We start from the raw sequence: 24,818 nt of genomic DNA, 5'->3' as shown, positions 1-24,818 counted from the left end.
AAGACCTCTTTTCCATGGTCTTTATGAGTCTCAGATCTTGAAAATATATGTAGTCCAATTTCATCTTGCCCATTCAAATTGATAGACTTTTGATTTATTGCTTTCAATAATTCTAGTTCACTTAATTCACAAGGTGGCTATTCAGTCAGTTCAACCTTGGTGAATAGACTAGAAATGGTATCCTACCGCTCCCTTCACCAGCTACAAACAAAGTTTGGGGTATCAATGGCTCCCCATTTGTCTATGGTGGATACCCTCAACCAGCACTAACATTTGTAGTATTCCCTTTCCCAATGGAGAAAGCATTTTGACACTATTTGGAGTGCCATTTTAGAACCCAAGATTGCACATTTTTCTTAGTGCCTAGTTTTTCAAGGTCTTCCCCTTAGGCCTCAACTCAAGCATCTTTGTGTTCCAGATCCTCAGTGTCCATTTTGTGGGCAACAAGGGTCATTTTTGCATATTTTTTTGTTCTGTAGATGTACTCAAAACTATTAGAACTAGATTCATGATTTGTTTAAGACATTTTGGCCTGAACCTTTGTCTTGACATATGGTGCTTTTGGGTGCCTCACCTAGGTTCCCTAGGAAATTTATCTAGATTTGGCATACTTTTAGGATGGATATTTTGTTTACCTTGTGGAAAGATAGGAATGTTGTTTTTTTCACTCATAGTTTTTTTCGACATAAATGTTGCTATGTACACTAAAGCTTTGCTTTTTTAAGAATATAATGAATCAGATTCAAGTCCAAGCCAAGAAGGTGGCTTTGGAGGTAAAATACCTTCAAGAGCTACTCAACCACTAGATTGTGATCTTTTTAGATCACACTCTACCCAGGGACCACCACCAAGGGCATAGTTCATCTACCTACCACTCGTACATGCCATTTTCACAAGCTTCCTACCATGGCGATGGTGGTTGACATCATCACTCGACTTCTCCACCTCATCATGGCTCCATTTTGTGCCCAAGTCCAATGGCTCCCCCTCTTGGTGCACCTTGAGTGGTTTTTGGAAAATGGCCTTTTTGCATGGAGTTGTCTATTTCACCCCTGCGAGATGATACAAAGGACGGTGACTAGGCCCTTGACGATGCTACTGATGGCTAGACTATTTCTAGTCCACTTGCCAATACTAGGGAACCCAGAGGTAATAAATAGTTTTCTTGTTGGTGTTGTAAATAATTTGGTAACTTTTCATATTAATTTCCTAAAAGATAGAGGAAGGTGAAATATAAATAATGCTTAGAAATGAAGGATTATAAAAGATTATTTCTTTGTTAGTGAAGATGATGAATTTGATTTCAAAGAGATAAAATTTCTACATGGGGATGTTGAAGATGAAATAGGATTTGTTTCTATAAAGGATGAAAGTCCTATTAAAGAAGATAAATAACTTGTATCTCATTTGGAAAAGAAAAATTATTATTGTATCATAGATAGTGGATACTCACATGATTGTATCATAGATAGTGGATACTTACATCATATGACAAGTGATAGAGAAATTTTTGTTAAATTCAAAAGCTATGATAGTGGAGTAGTTAGAGTTAAGAATAATGTTCTATGTCCAATTAAAGGAAAATGATATATAACTATTGATGGTAACACTAATAGTGAGGATGTCTATTTTAGTGATGAATTGAGATATCACTTTTTGACTATTTCAAAACTTGTAAACAAGGGATATCTTTTGCAATTAGCTAATAATACATGTTTAATCATGGAAAAGAATTGTAATCTAATTGGAATAGGTATACAAACAAGAGATAATGTATTTCAATTAAATGCTACAAAGATAAGTTGTTTGATTGCTAAAATTGATGACAATTGGTTTTGGCAGAATATAGTTTGTCATATAAACTTTGAAAACCTTGTAAAGACCATTAATAGTAATTTCATAAGATATTTTCCAAATATTAGGAAACCTTCTAAAATGATTTGTAAGGAATGTGTGATGGCTAAATAATAGGAGAATTCATTTCCAAGAAAGCTATTTTCCATGTCAAAGAAGTTGGAGATTATTAATACAAAGTTGCGTGGTCCTACAAGAACTATATCATTCTATGGTGAAAGGTTTTTTTTTTTTTTTTTCTCATCAATTACTTTACCATAATTATTTGTATAGCATTTTTTAGAGATAAATTAGAGGCATTTGAAAAGTAAAATATCTTCAAGGCTAAAGTTGAGAATGAGTTAGGATTGAGAATTAAATATTTAGGATCAAATAGAAGAGGATAATTTACATTAGAATATATTAATATTTTTGGTGAGGATGATGAAATAAAAAGACAAGTTTTAGCTCTTAAAATATTACAAAAAAATGGGATAGTAGGAAGAAATAACATTTCAGCAATTGAAGTAGGTAGAGAAATGATGCTTGAATGAAATAAGGCACATATCTATTGGAGAGAAGTAATTTCTACAATTTTATATACTATGAACAAAGTTTAGGTTAGACAAGGTGCTAGTAAGACAAGTTATGTAGAATAATTTAAAATCTTTTGAACAAAATATTATATCAAGAGACAACATGACATATGAAACTTTGATCCTAGAAGTGAGGAAGGTATATTTCTTGGTTATTTATTAAAACTAAAATATTATACATTTTATAATAGTAGATTTTGAACAATAGTTGAGAGTAAAAATGTAAGAATTGACTCGAAATTCAAATATATTAGAGAATACTTTATCTAAGGATATACCACTCGAGACCTTAACTCTCAACTCTGCAAAAATCCTATCAATATCTCTATCAAAAACCTCAAAATTAAATTAAAAATATCTCTATACAACCCTCCTTATATCTAGAGATGGAACCTATAATTCAATCCATGTATGTTGTAGAAATTAAAAATATAGTGGTTAAGTCAAGAGTGCAAGGGTAAACAGGGGTGAACCATCAAGTGATCTCTAACCCTAATCATGATACTAACACTCACCCTACACTTTCCCTTAACCCAATCCCTAACCTTGATCTTGAGGTTCCTCATCCTCATGTACATCATCTCTATCACGTATATCCTTCTAAGGGTAACATGTAATCTAAATGTTAAAAATTAAGTACTTGAGTACAAATTACATATTGAATGTACAATGAAAACTAATATTAAAATCTAAATATATTTTTAGTTTACAAATGCGCATTTTAAAAAATATATATAAGGATAATCTAAAGATATATTAATGGGCCTTGGTCTTCCTAAGGGTCATATGTGTGTCATAAGTGGGTCATGTATATCTTAGAATGCTTTAAGGGTTCATAGGTGTTATAAGTGGTTGAAATGAATTCTAGTCTATCTTAAGGGTACCTGAATGCTACAATAGATCCTTGTACATATATTAATGAAACATAAGATATACAAATAGGTCCTAGTATATGCTAAGATACATTAGTGGGTCCTAGGGGGTCTTAACAATTCCTAGACAGAGACTGTGTCATAAGTGGTTGAATGTTATCCTAATATGCCTTAAAGTGCTACAATGGATCCTCATATGTATGAATTAAAGTTAATATACATGAATTGGCCCACATGCTAAGATAAATTAATGGGTTCTAGGGGATCTTAACATGCCCTAATGGATTGATGAGGACCCTACAACATCTTATGGGGTTATAGATTTCAAAAGCGGTCCTAAGGGAACTTAGGTAGAATAGCTAGATCCAAGTACATATCTTAAAGGGACCTACATATTAATAGATCATATGATATATTAATGTGTCTAAGTGGTCTTAGGTGTTTCAAGAGGTCCTAGTCGTGGATCTTAAAGCTCATTTAATGTCGTAATAAATCTTATCTCATGTAACAAGTCTTGGCAAAGATTCTGAAAAAATATTTGATAATGAGTCTTATGAGTCATGATGAGTCCTAAGGTAATATGATAACATGTAAAATTAAAAAATATAGAGAACATACCTAATATTTGAGCATTTGATAAAGAAATAAAAATGTTTGAACATCCAACATACACATATGTAAAAGTATAACAATATATTATTTTTTCCTAAACTAAGATTTACTAATGTTTTCTAACTAAGGTCAAGTCTTACTAGGATTTTTCTAGCTAAAATCTTATATCTAGAGATTTCCTGATAGGGCTTTCTAACTAGGGTTTTCTAACATTTTTCCACAAGGGTTCTGTAAAGAAGATTTTATAATATTGTCTATATAAAATTTTCAAAGTTTGCTTTAACTCTATTTTTACAAAAATGACGCAAGGGCATCTTTTGGAAGTTTGAGGTATTGGGTGGCTTTCTTGGCTATCTTACCTATTTGGTTCTAGTTGATCATTTTTTGGGGATTTACTTGTGGATGTAGCTTCTGATTATTTTGTGAGTTTCTATCTTGGGGTCTGAATAAGAGATTCCTGGAGTCTACATGTTTTTAATCATGGTTATTTATGAGTTAACTTGGTTCATTGATTAATCTAATGATTGTCTTACTAATTTATTGTAGTGTATCATTGTAAACTAATTTCAATACAAGGAGTCCTTATCAGTGATTGATGTTCCTTATTAGTGGTTTGTAGTTCTTATCATTGGGTAATATTCTTTATTGGTGACTTGAGATTCTTGTCAGTGTATTTTTGTTTTTATTGGTGGTTGTATTTGTATATTTCAATCAATTGTGTATTTTTGATCGATACTTGAGGTGGATCTATGTATGGATGCCATGGTGATTGATGGATATCTATAATTTTCAAGGATTTCATTTATACTTTTCATCTAATGAGTTTGATTCATTTTTCATAGGATGTATAATATTTGAATGTTCAGTCAAGAGACATTTACTATAAGTGTAGGGTAGTTGTGGTAGGATTGAGAGGGGGGAGATTTTAAGGGTCATGCTAGTGGAAAGTTTAGGGTTGATATCTTTTAGTGGGAGAGTTGTACTTGATCTTATTTTGAATCCTTATATATGTTTATCTTATAGGTGGTTCTTCACCAAGTATCTTATTGGTGGTTGTGCTTGTGGATTTTAATAATTTGTGATTTTTGTTGGATGCTTGAGGTAGATCTTTGTGTAGAAAACATAGTCATCAATGAAATTAAATAATTTTGAAAGATTTTATTTGTAATTATCATCTAAGGAGCTCAATTCATTTTTCATGGGATGTGAAATATTTGAATATTGAGTTAAGAGTTATTTAGTATAGGTTGGGGTAGTTGTGATAGGATTGAGAGCATGGATATTGTAGAGATTAGACTAGGGGAAACCTAAGAATTAACATCTTATAGTGGAAGGATTGTAATTGATCTAATTTTGAATTCTTGTTAATGGAAAATTACAATTGGAACAATTATTGTTTTGTAATTGATGTCAAATCTATTGATAAGATATATTTCTACCTAATGTAAATGTCATATCTATTTGATTGATGAAGAAGGTTTGAAAAGTTTCTCATAACAATAGCACTTAGAGAAAAGGTTGAGCTATGAAAAAGAAGTTACAATGGACATTTGATAATTAGATAGAATTTGATAAAGAAACGTGATTATTTATATCAAGAAAGCTAAGCCAAGCTGAGAAATAGAGAAAAATGCTAAGGAATGTTGAGTAATGCAAGTGTCAACCAAGCTATAGTTAGTTCTAGGAAAGTCTAGTGTTGATTGAGTATTAGCATTGAACAAGAAAGATAGTTGATGCCAAGCCAAAAAAATTTACAAAGACCAAGTATTTCAGTGATGACCAAGTGCTAGAGTTTAGAGATTTTCAAGTGATAGTATGAGAATAAATTCAAGGAAATTATGAGATCAAGCTGACTTAGTTGATTTCTTGGGAGATGTAAACCACATTGAAGATAAGATTGATGAGTTGGATCATTAAATTCAAGGAAAGGATTAGGTAAATACCTAATAGACAAGTTAGAGAGAAGCTTATAGAAGAAGATCAATAATATAGATAGATACAATGAATGGACTTGAAATTGATCGTAAACCCTAAGATCTACAGTGGATATAGAAAATGAAAATGCACAAATTTCTTATTTATGTTAATTTATAGGATCTCTAATAGAAATGATAACATCTTTATATTTAAGACTTTACTTACTTTGGGTTACTTGAATGAAACAGGTTGATACCTTCAGATTGTTTCAAATATGTTGTGACTAGAATGCCAAATGCTAATACGAATGTAGTTTATAATCTATAATGTTGCTTTGTTAATTCTAGGACTAAAAGTATGTTATGTCTTTCATATTGCCTTGTCCACCAATGAGAGCAACTATATATAAATGTGAAGGGTTAAGCCCCCGTAGGGGCATGAATCTACATGGCCAAAGGCCACATAGGGTCATGACCCTATGCAATCATAAACAATAGTTGGGTATGTGCAGAATCATGGTCAACCAAACTATGCTCTTAAGTGGCATTAAAAAATCAAAAAATCAGGGTTATGTCAACTTGACATACAATTTTCTACTTGGTATTAACATTATATCAAGAAGTTGAGAGAAAAGAATCTCTAGTAAATTGAATCTTCAAAATTTTGAATGTAAATGCAATATTACAAAAATTTTAGAACAAAAATAAGAAGTAGATGTATGTCTGACCACCTTAATCAAAATCAAATGATAATATTTTTTAATAATATTCTCGATATAAGTAGTAGACTCATGCCTGGATGTGACACATATTTTTGGGTATTTTTATTCTAAATAAATAATAATTAATTAATTTTTGACTTTAGTATTTTTTGAATAAAAAAACTCTTATTTCTGACCACCTTAACTAATTCAAAACTTTGCAAAATTCAATTTTTTATTTTTTTTCCATATAGTAGAAGAAACATAGAATGTGATGCATCTTTTGGATTTAAAAAATGTTGTACCATTTGAAAGTTATAGTTGTTTTTCAAGTAGTGTGTCAGTGAACAATTTATATGTAGCTCCATTAGAAAATAAGTAATAATTACTTACTAAAATTGTAATTTGACAAACCTTACATTTATTGAAAGATAAGAACATTCTTAAGAAACCCTTTTTATTTCATCAAATTTTGGTGAAAAAAAGGTTGTTAGCTACATGTTTGAAGTAAAAATCACATAAAGATAGGCCAAAACCACATTTTAAGGATGTTTTTAAAGTTGATCATATAGGTTTGGTATCAAAAGATATAGTAGACCTTATAAAGATATTCATTGTTTTCATTTAGTATCAGGGTGGGTGGGAAAAAAGTTGGAATATATTTTGAAATGGTTTGAGATATTTCAGAACTACAGATTTTTTAGATCACCACTTTTTGGCACACCATGATCCTACACATACCCAGTTCCATAATCAATTGTTAATTAATCACATGTTTGATATCGTATTTGATAATACTCTTAATGTATATTTATGGTAATACAAATGAATCCCAATCCGCAATCGATGAGGATACTCAATAACTGAAGGTAATCTAATCTAAATTAGTAGCAGTAGTAATATCAATCATGGCAATAACTCAATGTGAATCAGTAATAGTAGTAATGTATATGCCCGATCTGAATCATATCTTGTCTATGTTATATACATACATATGTATACATATATGTATGCATACTATCATGTGTGTGTGTGTGTGTGTGTGTGTGTGTGTGTGTGTGTGTGTGTGTGTGTAAGATCATAATAAATTTAAATACTAAGTATTTCTTTAACTAATGCTAAACTTTCAACACACTCTCTTTAGCAAGGGAGAAGTTATAAAGAATCCAAATATTAGAATATTGACACATAATACATTACTTGACACTACCACTCTAAGAAATAAAGACTCACCAAATAAAATAAATCACAATTCTATGAACACTATCATAACATAAATTATGATCTATAATTTTCCAAAACAATATCTAGAGTAATCATAATGTATTTATTATTCATGACTTTTGGAATATCCAGAACAATAGTCATAATAATAGGCCTATTGTTTGTAAGATCATCACCGTACAAAGATTACCTTCTAAATATATGTGTCCATGAAAGATCATCATCTTTCATTACATATCTGAAGCAACAATCATAGAAGCATAAACATATATGAATTGAAATTAAATTCAATGTTCAAAATTACAATTTAATCATACTAAGTTTTTCTTTAAAGTATACCAACTTGACTTTGGCAAGAGGCTTGGTAAAAATGTTAGTTGTCTATTCATTAGTACTGATGTACTCAAGTTTAATGATATCTCAATATACTATATCTCTGATGTAGTGATAGAGAATTTCAATATGCTTTAATAGATTGTGAAGCAATGGATTAGCTAATAATTTAATACAACCCTAGTTATCACAATGAATGATAGTAGGCTTTGAGGTTTGTTTGAATAGATCAAATAAAACCTTTCATGGCCATAAAAATTCTCATGCTCCAATGGAGGTGGCTATGTATTATGCTTCTTTAGAGCTTAGTGCATATGAGAATTGTTTTTTTCTAAACCAAGAAATTATCCTGGACCCAAGACTGAAGCAACATCCTAAAGTACTCTTATGCTTAATAGAACTCCCAACCCAATCTAAATATGAAAAACCATGAATATTTATCTCAACTTGATCATATATGATTGTGATGCCGATAGTTTCTCTTAGTTATCTTAGGATATGTTTAGTTGCCATCAAGTGAATATTCTTTGAAGTAACCATGAACTAACTCAATGTGTTAGTAGTATAGCATATGTCAGGACAAGTATTCACTAGATACATCAAAGAGCCAATGATCTATCTATAGAGAGTAGGATTAGCATGTTTAGATTTATCCATGTCTTCTTTTAGTTTATGTAGATTATGTTTTGTAGGAGTAGAAGTTGGTCTACAATCCATCATTCCAAACTTAGTTAGAATATCAATAGTATATTTTCCTTGGTTTATAAACATGTAATTTCCCTTTTGCCAAAATTCTAGTCCTAGGAAGTAGTAAAGAAGACCTAAGTCTTTCATGTCAAATTTAGTTGTCAATTCTTGTTTGTATTTTCTTATTAAATGTTTTTCACCTATAATTGATAAGTTATCAATATATAATACCAAAATAATCATGTCATTTTCATCTATTTTGAAATATAGATTAGGGTCAAATTCCTTTTTAGAATACCCTAATTTTTAAAGATAATTATCTATTCTTTCATACCATGCTCTTGGAGCTAGTATGAGCTCATATAGTGCTTTGTTCAACTTGCATACATGAGTATTCCTATTGTGAGTAATAAACCCTTCAGGTTGTCCAATATACACTTCTTCTTCAATTTCACCATTTAGAAAAGCTGTATTAACATCCATTTGATGGACTTTTCATACTTTAAACATTACAATGGCTAAGGTCATTCTAACTAATGTATACCTAGCAAATGGAACAAAATTTCCCTCATAATTCATAGTTGTCTTCTATGAGAAACCTCATGTTAAAAATCTAGCTTTTTATTTGTCAATGCTATGGTCTGGTGTGTGCTTGATTTTTTATGGCCATTTGGAAGAAACTACTAATTTGTTTTTAGGTATAAGTACAATGTTCCATACATCATTTTAAATATTGAATTGTATTCTTTAATCATAGCTTCCTTCCAAGGTTGACATGATAAGGATTCTTTAGTGTTAGAAGGTTCTAATTTGATAAATTTTGTTACAAATGCAATGTAACAAGACTAAGTTCTTGTTTTCTTGATTTCTTTTAATACTTCACCAAGTTCAACATGATTTTGTTCTATGAATTTTCTTGCCCAAAGTGTTCTCTTTTTATTGTTTTTATTTTTAACATCATCTGGAGTAGGTATAAAATATGAAGCGTCATTCTAACTCTCATTCTCTATCAGATGATCTTCATTTGTCCCAGTGGTAGGTTTTGTGAATATCTCATCATTATTTTTACAAATGTTTAAGGTAATATCTTCCTCAAATTTAGCATCCCTGATGATTTCAATCATTCTTTGACCTAAAATATAGACCCTATAGCATTTGGAGGTTTCACTATACCAGATGAGAATTTGTTTCTTTCCAGATGGTTCTAGCCTTGCTGTATTTTCTTTAGGAATGTGCATATAGATTGGACACCCAAATATCCTTAGGTGACTTAGATCTAGTTTGATACCTATAAATACTTCTTCTAGAGTGGTATATTCCAAGACTTAGTGTGGACATCAATTTTGAATATAAACAACATTGTTAGATGATTCGGTCCAAAATTAAGTATGAAAGCTTTGATCATGCATCATAGCTTTGGATGATTCAACAATTGATCTATTCTTACATTCTACAACTCCATTCAAAGATCATTATAAGGTACATAAAAATCCCTCTTAATCCAAAAAGTAATGTAAAAATATTTAAATTTTTTAGAGATGTACTCTTCTCCATTATATGATCTTAAAGTTTTGATTTTCTTGCTTGACTAATTTTCTACTAGAGATTTGAATTGTTTGAATTTGGAGAGTACTTCACTATATTGATTTCATTTTAGGAAATAGAGCCAAGTTCTCCTATAATAATCATCAATAAAGATTACATAATAGAGGCACACATTTAGAGAGGGTACACACATAGGACCACATAGGTTATAGTGAATGAGTTCAATTATTACTTTAGATTTATGAATAGTTTTGGGAAAGGTTTTCTTGAAATTTTTACTTAGGGACAAACCTTTTCAAATGCCTAAGTGATCTGATTTTAAATTAGGTAACCTTTTGGTAATTTTATCTAAAGATGATAATGCTTGGAAATGTAGGTGACCTAGTCTCCTATGCCATATTTATGTAGGCTCTGAGATTTTGTAACAGTGCAAAATTTTGTTGATTGCAAATTTTATATAAACTCCCATGTCTAACACCAATAGTGATAGATTTCTTGATGTTACCATTTGTTAAGCCAAGACAAAAATTTATCTTCTTGAAAAGAAATTATGTATCCTTGATCAGAATGGCTAGATATAGAGACTAGATTTATTTTAATTCTAGGTAAATATAAACCATTGTTAAGTTGAAGAGTAATGCCAAAATTTAGATGAATGGAACAAGATCCAAAACCTTTAATTGGATGTGTGGAGTTATCCCTGATGGTTACCTCTTCTAAGTTGCATTTTGAGAAGTTTTCAAATTTGTCTCTAAAACCTATTATACATTGAGATCCTCTACTATCTATGATCCAAGTGTTTTTTTTAATAGTTTAGCTCACTGGAGAGTGCTAGATAAAATGCATGATTTTCTTCTACTTCCTCTTTTTATTATTTTGTTTATGCTAGAGAATCTTGAATTATTTTGTGTTTAGGGAAGACATTATGAGAGTAACCAATTTTGTTGCATTTAAAACATCTCACTTTTGACCAATCTCTTTTCTCATAAGGTTTTTTGGATTCTTTCCTATTTTGATTGAATTTTCTTTTCCTGTTGGAACTTATGTGAAGTGCATGAATGTATCCCTCTTGATTTAGGCTTATCCCTCTTGAGACTAATCTTGATTCCTCTTTAGTGCATTCGTTCTTGAGTAATTCAAATTTTGGAAGCTTAGGTTAAGAGCTTAGTGCTCGAATAACAGTTTCCCAAGATAGAGGAAATCTCCTTAGGGAAATCATGGTAAGTTTTTATCATCAACTTGACTTCCAATTGTATCAAGTTTATCTTTTAGTTTAGAGATTCTTAGAAAATAGGAAGTGATAGTTTCCTCACTATTCATTTTTATGTATAATAAATCCTGCTATAATGTCAGTAACCTACTAGTAATACTATTTTCAAAGGTCTTGATAGTGGAAAATATTTCAAATGTTTTAGAAAGGCTAGAAATAAATGAGAGAGTATGATCCTTAACAATATCTATAATTTTTTTTCATGGCTTTACTGTTGTGCTTTTTCCACATTGTTTTTTCTAGATCATTTTTGGGAATAGTTTTATTTGTTTCTACCTATTCTTTTGATTCCATTTCTCTTATTGTTTTGATGAAACAAATTTTTCATCAAGAAAAAATTGATGCCCCCTCAATATATTCTCTGACCTTATGTTGTTAACCATTTTTATTTAAAATAAAAAAATAAAACCAATGTTAAAGTCAAATATTATATATATATATATATATATATATATAAAATAAGTTTTAATTAATTTTTTTTATTAGAATGGCTCTCATACCATGTTAATTTATAGAATCTCTAATAGAAATGATAATAAATTTATATTAGACTTTACTTACTCTGGGTTACTTGAATGCAATAGGTGGACACCTTCAGAATGCTTCTTATATGCTATGACTGAAATGTTGAATGCTGACATGAATGTAGTTTGCAATCTTCAATGTTGCTTTATTAATTCTAGGACCGTAAGTATGTTATGCCTTTCATATTGCATTATACACTGATGATAGTAATTATATATAAATGTAAAGGGTTATTTCCCCATAGGGGTATGACTCTACATGGGGATAAACAACTATTTCATAATCATTTGATAATTAATCATGCCCGATAACAACATATTCGATAGTAATCTCAATTTATCTTGATGGTAATACAAATAAATCCTAATCCCTAATTGGTGAGGATACTCAACAACTGAAGGTAGTCTGATGTGAATTAGTAGTAGTAGTAATATCAATCTTGGCAATAACCCAATCTGAATTGGTAATAATAGTAATATATATGCCCAATCTCAATCATTTCTTTTCTAAGTTATATACATACATATCTATAAATATATAGGTATTCATATTATCATATGTGTGTGTGTGTGTGTGTGTGTGTGTGTGTGTGTGTGTGTGTGTGTGTGTGTGTGTGTGTGTGTGTGTGTGTGTGTGCGCACGCGTGCGTGTGTGTGTGTAATTGTCTAATTGTGTGTTGTCATTGATGTTACACAAATGTCATATCAGTTAGCAGACAATGTTTACTGAACTCAATTGATCAACAAAGTGATTTTCTATTTCTATCGAGCATTCCAAGACATTACTTTTCATAGATAGTGTCTATTGAGCTCACTAGGGCATCGAACGAAAATGTGGCAGAAAGTAGTGTTAACCAAGATTACATGGTTAATGAAGGGAAGTTAGTGTTTACCAAGTTCACTCAATTTCTAAAGGATTTTTTTTGGATCATAGTGTTAACCGAGCTTCTATTGATTAACATAGGAAATCATTTCTAGAACAATGTTTACTGAGCAGGATCGACCAATGAAGGATTTTGTTGTTTTGGGTTATGAAGTTTAATTAATTCAAGTATTATTTCTAACCGACTGAGGTAATGATTATTGGTAATTCTAAGTTGTAAATGAGTCAACTTGATTATTTGAATGATCGATATGAAAGGTCAAGTTGAGTTTCTAGAGTATGAGTGAGTATGCAAGTGTATTGATTGTTTGAAGAGGAAAGTATGAGAGAATCTAAAGGATGGTTAGATATCCTTGAGGAGCAGCAAAGTTGCATTCAATCAAGAAGCATCTAGTGTGAAGTAGAACATATATTTGTATCAGCAATTTAGTTGCATCTCATTCAGGCCATTTCATTGTAACTTTCTTAACATTGTAGCAGTGATTCCAAAATCTCTTAGCAGAGTTGGTTTAATAGCCATTTGTAAATCATGTAATAAGGTGACAGTTCCATTGAATTGTTCTAAAGTCCTCTTGCAATACCACTCCAAATAGGGTGATTAAATCCTTTAACAAGGTCACACCTAATAGTGTGTTTTGTAACCTTTAATTAGTCTGGTTCCTAATAGGGCTTACTTCAAAAGAGTGAAAATTAGTAGCTAGTTACTTGGTGGTTTTTCTCATATTGGGTTTCCATGTTAAATCTAGTGTCTCGTGTGTTCATGTTATTTTGTTTATGCTTGCATTTTAATCACTATGAATGTTTAAGATATGTTAAAGTTAACATACATTGCATTTACCAAGTTACAACAAATTTGTGTATGTTTACCGAGTGACAACAGTAACTAGTTTTATCAAACAGCAAAGGGATCTGTGGATTTATTTTTGTAGTAACTGATTCACACCCCCCTCCTCTCCTCCCCCCCTCTTAGTTACTCCATCTATATTTCCAACAATTGGCATTACAGCTTTTGGTGCTTGTAGGAAGGGTTCCAAGGACCTAAGCTAAAGATCAAGATGTCTTACATGAGAGAAATTCTAAGGCTTAACATAGATAACTTTTTAGCATGGCAAGGTCTCATGAGACTTCATCTGGCTTCCATTGGTGATACAAGATTGAAATACCTTGATGAAGAATATACAAGTCCTTCTGGTACATTATTTGTTGGTGACATTGTTGAAAAGAAGACTCATAACACCATGATGATAGACATTACATCTACTCTAAGCTATGAGGAATTTGATGATATCAAGGACTACAAAAATGCTTTTGAAATGTGGAACATGCTAAAAGATATCTATAGAGGTGATGGAAATGTGAGAAGAGCCAAAGTAGAAAGTCTTAGAGGACAATTTAATTAGATGAAAATGAGACAGGATGAAAACATTGCAAAATATGTGGAAAGAATCAAAGCAAGTGTCAGTACAATCAAAGCTTCTGCAAGAGAGATCAATGAAGAAACAATTGTAAGTAAAGTTCTTAGAACATTTCTTCCTATTTATGCAATTAGAGTATCTACAATTCAATAGAGAGGATGTGAGACAAATCATAAGATAACTTTAGACACCTTAGTGGGAAGATTGATAGCATTGAGCTAGACAATTATGACAATTATGTTCCAGCTTCCAAGAATATTGAATCTGCATTTGAGGCCAAGCTTTCACTTAAGGAGAAAGGAAAGGAAATAAAGGACACTCAATCAGAAAGTATAGAAGAATCAGAAGAAAGTTTTGATAGTGATCTTGAAGTTGTTGAAGCCCTAATTGCAAGGAAGTATTCTAAAGGTAGAGGAAAATACAAAGGTAAAGTTCCCCGAATTTTTTTTCATGTGAGGAAATTGGTCATATTGTAGCTAGGTGCCCAAACAAGAAAAATAAGGATGAGAAGAAAAGTCACAAGTGCAATGGCAAGAAAGATTTCAAATCATTTAGGGACAAAGGTAAGAAAACATGTTTCATGGCTAAAGATTTTGACAATAGTGAAGATAAAATAGTTTACATTGTTGTGAAAGATGAATCTTCTTGGCGCTCAAGATTGTAGCCCAAATTTTGAGCACTATTGAGAAAATCAAGCCCCATAAATGTTTTTTAATGATATTGTACCTGGTTGTACCTTTGAGGCCCTTGAAGTGTTTAATGTTTCTAATACCTTCCATTCAGCCCATCCACTTGTTCCATGACGATAAATTGACATTCTAAATCATTTGACGAGGTCTTGTTTTGAGCAAATGTCAATTCTGCATTTTTACCCCAAGTGTTAAACAACAATAGGAGGTTGTGTTTGTGATTAAATATCTCATACCCAAAAATGTTTCATGATGCTCCACTTTGCAACTAATACATTAGGGGTCAATTTGTGACGGTTGGAAAAGGTAATGTGTTTTTGGCTTTTTCTTTTCAATTTTAGCCTGATGCCGTTGCAATTGCGACGTCAGGCGTCGCAATTGTGACGGCCGCAGGATATAAGAGGGAAAAAAAATGAAAACCCTCATTTGAAAGAAATTGTGTGACACAGGGTTCTTTCGGAAAGGAAAGGTGGGAGATCACTTCAGCAGAAAGGAAAAGAGGGGCATTGAGTGAGGTGAACTCGAGGCATTGAGAGGGCCGGGTACAGACCCGCATCAGCAAGGTGCAAAACAAACAAACAGACATTCACCTTATGGCAATTTTTAATTTTTTTTCCTTTCCCAAGTTTGATCTTGTAGATTGACTAATTTAAGTTCATTTTACTTTTTTTTGTACTTCCTTTGGAGGGAAAATGGGAAATGCTAGTTTAAATGTCAAAATTCCAGTAAGGAAATTTATCATCACACATATTCCTTTGTTTTTCTTTACCTCAGTCTAAGTCTCGATTCCTCCTTTCTTACGGGCTCCCGCAATCTCCCACTCTGATATCGATCCTTTCTACTACCTTCTACTATCTTACCACTATCGGGTTTCATACCCGCTCTCCATTCTTCCATTCTCGAGCTCCCTCTATCGAGTTTCTCCCCTCGTTACAAATCAGCTTCTGCATATTAAATCTCCCAAAAATACTCTTACCGGCCTCCAAAACTGGTAGAGTATCAACCAATTTTAAGAACAACCTCTCACTCCATCGTTATTGGGCTCATCCTCACATGCACCACTATGTCTCCCTTCCAAGTCAGGCTTTCACTTTTTTTCTATCCTGACATTTCTCAACCATCACCCATCATATCAGGTACAAGCTCATCTTTTCAAAAGAGACTCCATCCTAATCAACTAAATCCAAACTAACCTAGCTACATCAACTAACTCAAAATGAATGCCTTGCATGGCATAGGAGTTGACATCAAGAAGACACAAAATGACTTACTAAGACACATTGCAATGTAAAATAACCATCTAAAACTATGTAAACTGCCTATGGCTTGGCCACATAACTCCCTAATGAAATAATGACTATCCACCATGATACCCAAATTCAAAATATCACCAGTTTTGTGATGCACCCGCATCAATTATCCTAAGTAAAATTAAGTAGTGTAATTAGTAAAATTTAATTACACTAACACCTCCTTTAAGTGCATCTTATGAGAATGCAATTAAGTTTACAAAATCTAGAAGAAAATGCATGTTGAGTCCCACCTGCAAGTTCCTTACACTATGAAGTTCCTTACACAATTGGCAAATGTGGGCTTAGCAAAAACTTTGGTAAATTAAAAATTGCTTAAGTTTATTTAAAAACAACTTTCTGTTATACATAACAGTTTTTCTACTATCCAATATTTTACTTAATGTTGTTTCTAGAAGAGAATGTATATGTTTTTTGAATCACAATGTTTCAGATCTCACTCTATGATCTATCATCTAGATGTTAGAGAGAAAAAGGGATAGAAAAATATTTTTTTTACAAAATTAAATGATAAAATATATCCAATGAGTATAAAAGTGTTTTCTATCAAGGTTGACTCATTTGAATTTAGTTGAGAAGACTAAATCCAAAAATGCATCAATGCATTCCTTGCAGCATCATACAAAGTTCCCTTCATGGTTGGCATAATTAGGACTCAACCATAATTAGGATTGTCTTTACAGTGATTATCTTTAAAAATCATCATCATGATTCATAAACTGCATTACAACATTTTAAATCTTCATCTTCCCTAGTCTACTAAAAACTTGGGGAGAGGTTCTAATCCTTGCACTCTATTGCAGCTCCTCACTTCACATTAAAGGTTGTATTTTTGGCACTGAGTTGGCCAGATAATATGTGACAACTAATCATGCTCTTTTCTCTTTCTCGTTTAACTCAGTACCAAAAACATAATATAGATCACTTGTGCTAATTTAGAAGCATTAACAGTGATGGCAGTGAGTTGATTGGCATCCTTGTATTGAGTTGATATTGTCATTATTAAACTAAGTATGAAAATATGAACAATCACATTATATCTATCTCTTGGATCGGGTAGTATATCCCTAATCAAGATGGACTGAATGACAATCATATGGGATCGAGTTATGATCCTCTATATTCATATTAGAGGCTTTGATGTTGAAATTGGCTTAGCAAATAATCATGATGATGACCATAGGGTCTCTTGATAATTTGTTTGGTGACTAATCATAATCAATAACCTTTGGATTTGTTGGCTACTTAAGTTTATGCCTATGTGTCTCCTCAAGGAGACATGTAGTTGAACAGTTACAACCGCCCCTCATATGCCTCTTGATTGTACTAAATAAGATGACCAATCACAAGAGATGGATTATCGAGATTCATAAATGATTCTATCTCTTCAGATTGGGAATTCTAATAAGTGATCTAATTATATATTCAGACCTGGCAAACATTTTTCAATATTGAATTAATTCATATCCATTCTATATTGATTATCACCTAGAGAGATCCATTACATTTACAAAGATCCTTCATTATTTAACATGGTATCACAGCTAGGTTAATAAAGGTATCACTTTAAGAGAGGAAGGCTGCCAGCTATGAAATCAATACCATATGCCTTTGTAATTTTGTGCCCAAGATGGTGAGAGATTTCAAGTCACCTCATTTTCGTCCTCTCTAATGTCTGCAACAAACGAGTATTTGTAAATTTGTATGATGTTCTGCACAGATTTAGTTTTGATAACACTCGTTGAGTAGCATTTGGCCATGAAAGAAAAGAGGCGAAAATCAAAAAATTAGTGTTTAGGTTGCTGTGCTTGCTGGCACGTTTTGGCATGAGGGAGAAAGTACCAAAGTGTTGGGCCTATCATTCTTGTAGAGGGTGTTGTTGAGCTTCCCATTTCTACAAATGGTGTAACACTTGTTTAATTGCATGTTTAGTTTGGCATGCAGATGAGCATGTGTAATATTTTTCTTGTAGATCTATTTATTTTTCTTGCAGGGAGACATAGCATAATAAAAGGAAATATGGTTTAAAGTATTTGTTCAAAGCTCATTTTCAAATTGTTTGAAAGATCACTCAAGTCATTCTTTAAATGTATGGATTTGTTTTTTTTTCTATCAATGCAAATCATGCTGTTGTTAGTAGGCTTAATTCCTTTTGATTACTATCTATGGAATTTTCTCATCTTCTTTAGAGGGGCAGGAAAAGCCATACAAAAAGTTTCAAGCAGTTAGCGTAGCTTCTGTTATTGCTCAACTAGTTAACAATATACCAAAAAAATGCATCATTTATCCATCTGTATATTTTTACTATTTTTCTTAAGTTGAAAATGCTTCCTTTTAAATCTATTTATGTTAAAGTAGGATGTGTCAGCATTGACTGTAGCAGAAAAACAAGTTACACAGATGAAAACTTGCATTGTTGCACTTACAGCTGACATTTGACACTTGGAGTTGATATGCACGTTTCTTTGAGGTGGGTGATAACAAAGAGCTCATCAATTTTCACTGTGTTATCTTCTGGCTACAAGTCTACACCATTCTTCACTATTTTTTATTTATACCTAATACAATTTTATTTTTCAAAATGTTTATCATTGCCATAGTTTTTGATAGTTGGTTTCTTTGTATTAATGCCTATAAGGAGCCATTGGATATTGGAAGATAAAGGTTATAAATCTCAGGTAGTTTGTCTGCGAGATTTCTTTTGGATTTGGCTATGTTACATGAAATGCTGAAGTAAGATGCATATCAAATATATTGTCTTGAGTATTTCATGCCAAATTATAGGCTCTCTTGTTAAATGAGCATACACAGTTTAAATGGTATACTCTTACAAACTATTAGCTCTTTTGTTGCTCGCTTACCTAATTTCCCTACAGCTACGAGTAGAAATTAACAATAAATATTTGACATATTATTAGTGTTGATCTTCTTAAGTTGGGCACTGATTTCAACCCATTCTAATTGATTTGTACAGATTCTTATAACCAGTTCCATATATTTAATTACATTTAGACACTATCTTTTAATGCTTTATTTCAGTGTGCTACATATTCTATTTCATATTTGTGATATATGATGAAAGTATTATAACATATGGAGGAACAGTCCATGAGTGGCGTGGCCAATTGAAATGGTTTTAGTTTCAATTTTACACCATTTGATACAAATAATCAGTTTACCAATCCACCCCTAGGTTCATTCCATTTGTAGTAAAATCTTCATTACATAGAAAATGTTCACAAAATCTATGTCAATGCTCACACATCTTCTTGGACTTACGCAAATCTATGTCAATCCTCGCACATTTTCTTGGACTTACGCAAGAACTATGCTGCCCTGCAGCTCTTGTTAAATATGTTATCAACTTGACTTTTCTATTAAAGGCTCTCATGCTGAATTGAAAGCCAGGTAAAGAAAAAGATATTATACACTATTTTGTTGGTACCCTATGCAACACAACAAACTTGTTCTTACTATAAGAAATTTTTCTTTTCTTTTGTTTCATTGCAGATCTTCTACTTGCATGGAGGTCTCTCCCCATCATTGGACACACTTGATAACATTCAAGCTTTGGATCGCATACAGGAAGTGCATCTATACACATAAGTATAAAATTCTTCTTTTCCAGCAACACATATAACAACAATTTTAAGTGCTTGCAAGGTATATACTTATGAATAAATATTACATCCTAATTTAAATGTATGAAAACAATTTTCATTCCTTTTAAGCTTCATTCATCTCGAGGTGCAATTCACAAACTCAAGAATAGTGGCTTTTGTTCTTCAGGATACCTTTAGGGGAAGAGTATGTGAATGCCCCCTCGTTTTTGGAGCCCAGTTTAGAGGAGATGGCTATTTACACTGCTAAGGTTTGTTGAATCTAATTCTAAATAACATTGCTCGCTATTGTTGAATCTAATCTAATGTATATTTTAACTAGACTTGTAGCTTATATGTTTTGAAATTTTTATTAGGCCTTGTAGTTTGTATAATTTGATTGCTGGAGAGCTTCTACAGCTAAGCAAGAAGGCCGTTACACGAGTTATAGCCGCGCGCTCGGGTATGAAAATTGTTTTTTTTATTCTAATGTATATTTTAACTAGAATTTTAGCTTATATGTTTTGAAATTGCTTTTAGTGGCTTAATGTTGTAAGGTCTCTTGAAATAAGACCTTCAAGCGGTTGGTCAAAGTTTTACAAATAATCTTAGGAATAAAGTCAAAGAAAGTATTTTTATAATATTAAAGTATTTAGCTAGGTCTAAGAAGATTTGTGTACTTTTGACAGTTTTGCTTAGTTTTTGAAAGTTGTAGACTGAAGTTTTCATAGCCCAATGTTTGCTTCCTACAAAGAACGATCATGTCAGATAATATAAGTGAAGAACAAAACAAGGAGACAATTGCTAGATTGTGGTCTAACTTGAAAAGAAAAGGTGATGGAAAATGTTATTGTCCTTGCAAGATTTGTAAGGGCTTAAACCGTAGAAGACTGCTAATCAAAACAGTTAAGAGACATCGTAGGGAGAATGGTCACATTGAAGGGGGGTAACACTATCATCCATTGGTAAGTCCATCATTATATCATTTTAACAATTTATATACATATGAAATCACTTAATGATGAGTTGATGATCATGGTTTATTTATGTTAATCAATTTTATATAGGTTGATCTTCACAGGGAAGTACATGATATGAACCACAACAATCCGAAGAATATGGTTTTTGAAGTGGAGGAACATGGATGTTCAAATATCCAAGGTGAAGATAATGATCCTATGGAAGGTGACGATCATGTGCCAGAAAACACAATTGAAGAGGATGGTATAAATACATTGATCAATGACACATCTAGTCCAAGCGTATCTAATCATGATGATGATGATAGCCTCGATGTACCTCTACTTCAGAAGGCATACAAGCCCCTATACAAAGACTCTCAAACAACTCTTCTCTCTGTTGTATTGTTGTTGTTGAACTTGAAGGTTATGAATGGTTTATCCAACATAACAATGTCACGTATGATAAGGTATGTCATATATGTCTTTATAGTTAACTTAGGGTGGATAATGTACCACTAATATTGTTTATATTAACAACTTATATTTTTTGTTGTAGATTGATAGGCGAGTTTCTGTTACCATCATCAAATATTCTACCTTGCTCATATTGAGAATTAACTGCTATTATGAACGATATTAGAATGGAGTATGAAGAAATACATGCTTGTCCCAATGATCATATTATATATTATAAAGAACATGAATTTGCAACACAATGCCCTGTATGTCATACGAGTAGATATCGAACATATCGAATAATAAAAAAGGTGCCTCAAAAGGTTCTTCGTTACATCCCCATTATTCCATGGATGCGACAATTATTTAGGTGTAGTAGCTTGGCTCAATTTATGGATTATCATGCACGCAATAGAAGTCGAGATGACATTATTAGAATCCCTGTGGATGGTTCATAATTTATGCACATAGAGGAAAAGTCGCAACACTTCAAAGAAGAACCTCGTAATCTCAAGCTTTCATTAGCAGCGGACGGTGTCAATCCATTTGGAGAGATGAGATCTGTTTACTCGGTGTGGCCTATTTTTGTTATCAACAATAAAATTCCTCCGTGGATGTCAATAAAGAGGGAGCACATTATGTTGGCAATGATTGTTCTAGGTATCTTATCAGTTGATAGTTATTAATTTACATGTACTTACAAATCTTGCAGTAAAATGGTCACAATAATTATGTAATGTTACTATTCATTCAAGTAGGTAAATATCAAGTAAAAGATATGAATGTATATATTGAGCCTCTTATCGACGAATTGGTGGAGTTATGGAACGGTGTCACTATGTATGACGTGTCTAGACCAATAGGACAAAGACAATTTTAATTCCATGCAATACTTGCATGGACAATACATGATGCCCCAGGGCTAGCACATTTTTGTGGTATGTTATAGTGAATTCAAGTTGCGCACAATAATTCTAATTATAAAAATCAACATATTTAATAATCCAATTACATCATTATCTTGTAGGTCTTCAAACAAAGGGAAAATTTGCATGTATAGTTTGTGGTCCAACGATAAAATCTCGTCATTCAAAAAGTTTAGGAAAGTAGGTGTTTGATGAGTGTAGACATTTCCTCCACAGGAATCATAAGTATCGAAGTACAGAAAAACATCTTTTCAATGGCAAAGAAGAGACTACATCAAAGCCACGAAGAATGAAACCTCGCCTATGGAAGTTGGAATATAATACAATTAATTGTCGAGGTAATGTCATTCCACCTTATGGTCTATGTTTGTAATTTATATATTTCTATTGTGATTTTTGTTGACTAATTGTGTAATTGATGATCGTGAAGGTTGTCAAGGCAATACTGACAACCTTCCAAAGGGACTAAAATGCTATCCCAGACAATTTAGTAGGTTGCCCTACTACGAGCACTTACAAATTGTGCATTTATTTGATACTATGCATATTGGAAAAATATAACAGAGACATTGTGGAAAATATTGGATGGAAGGCATGACAAAGAAAAAATTGTCAAAATTTGTAATGACATACATGAATCCAATCATGCATTGAAAAATTTCATTCACTCAAATAGCAAGAGAGATCAGATTAATATAAGTACCCTTCCATGGTTATTAATGGAGCAGCAAAGTGAATCCATAAAAGAAGCCATATGAAAAATTCGATTTCCCACAGGATTTTCTGCGAACATAAACAATCTCATATCAAAAAAAAGTGAATTTGGGCTAGGGCTCAAAATGCATGATTGGCATACTTTCATCAAGGTAACTTATGTTCTTCTGTATTGACAATATATTCATAAACTACATGTATTGTTCGTTATGTTATGTTAGAAAACAATGAAATGATTGGTTTATAATTACTGCAGTATGTGCGTCCTCTATCTCTCCCAGAGCACTTCAACAATAACATCAAACAAGTGATATACGATCTTGGAAAATATATGAGGTAAGCAGTAATATCTGTTCAATTTGTTGTATATATTTATTACATTCACAATTTATTTTTCTTTCTATGTAATCTATTGTATATTATTTTGTAAAGTCTCATATCTATATATTTTTTGTGACTTGAATCTCTTAATGTAGGTGGTTGTCATAAAGAAATCCATAAAGAAGATATAAACTATTGGAAGAGAAGAATTCCTCATTTACTATGTGAAATGCAAAAGTGTCTACCTCCAACTTTTTTCAATGCACAGGAACACTACCTCATACACCTAGTTGAGGAGATTGAATTGTGTGGACCTGTACACACTAGGTCAATGTGGATGGTTGAGAGGCATTTGAAATCTTTGAAGGCTTTGGTTCGACAAAGAGCACATCCTGAGGGTTCTATGGTAGAGGGATATATGGTATACCAGACTATGGTGTACATTATTGAATATCTTCCTAAACTTGCATCAAATATCCATGTAGATCGCATTTGGGATCTCGAGCCTTTTAAAAAATTAGAAGGGGTGTACTTGATGGGGAAAGGTACATTGAGGAAAGTGAGAGGTAATAAATTATAAGATGTTATTGTAATAAATTATTTCTTAATCTTCAAAATAAATCGGTTGTAAGTTGTCTATTTTTTTTTTTGTACAGGTGCTCAAGAGTGGGATGCACTACATTTGTATATTGCAAACAATCTTGATTGGATGACGGTATGGATTGAATGATGTCAACATTTTGGTCGCACATTAACATGGGAAGGTGTATCTTCATTGGTTAAAGAAGCTCATCGTAATGGAGATTCCAATGTTACGCAAAGGGAAATAGATTTAGCATGTGGTTCAAGAGATTTCTAGGTACGTACAAATTTATTAATCACCCGTATGTTTATCAACTCGCGATACAATAATTTTGATATGTTTCACATATTATTGCAAGTTAAACACCACAATGCTATGTGTTGTCATTGTCAAAAATTTCGCATCAAAGTGTTGGATGACACGAAGAAAACTTGTGATTCAGGAATAATTGCAGTCTTTCAAGTGACTAATATTTCATCTAGAAATGACTTACATCCTCAAGAGTTTGAAAATCGATACTATGGCATTTTGGATGAGATACTTGAGTGTGACTTTAGTTCCTTCAAATTAGTACTCTTCATTGTCAAATGGTACAGGCTACGACTTAATCCAAATGATCCTGATAGAACTATTATTGAACATGATAATGGATTTACAATGGTTGATACAAGGTCGTTTGAGCCAGTTGGGGATGAGCCTTATGTTCTTCCAACCCAATGTGAGCAGGTATTTTACTCAGAGGTTCCACATAAATCGGGTTGGTCATTTTTTGTTAGACATGAACCGAGAGGAAGGCCAATAAAGCATAATGCAATGGAAGAAGAAGTAGAAGATGATGTAGATAGTG

The 24,818-nt window shown here is 32.3% G+C and overlaps 1 pseudogene; it reads left to right on the top strand.

Annotated features, from left to right (window-relative positions):
* LOC149542489 (protein RGF1 INDUCIBLE TRANSCRIPTION FACTOR 1-like) overlaps window positions 1-15,516 on the top strand; it is a 33,013-nt pseudogene extending 17,497 nt beyond the window's left edge.
* The last annotated feature ends 9,302 nt before the right edge of the window (window positions 15,517-24,818 follow it).

Source organism: Cupressus sempervirens, chromosome 8 (genome assembly GCF_028749045.1).
Source record: "Cupressus sempervirens isolate cs-2001-9-10 chromosome 8, ASM2874904v1, whole genome shotgun sequence".
NCBI lineage: Eukaryota > Viridiplantae > Streptophyta > Pinopsida > Cupressales > Cupressaceae > Cupressus > Cupressus sempervirens.
This window is presented reverse-complemented; position numbering and strand designations above follow the sequence as displayed.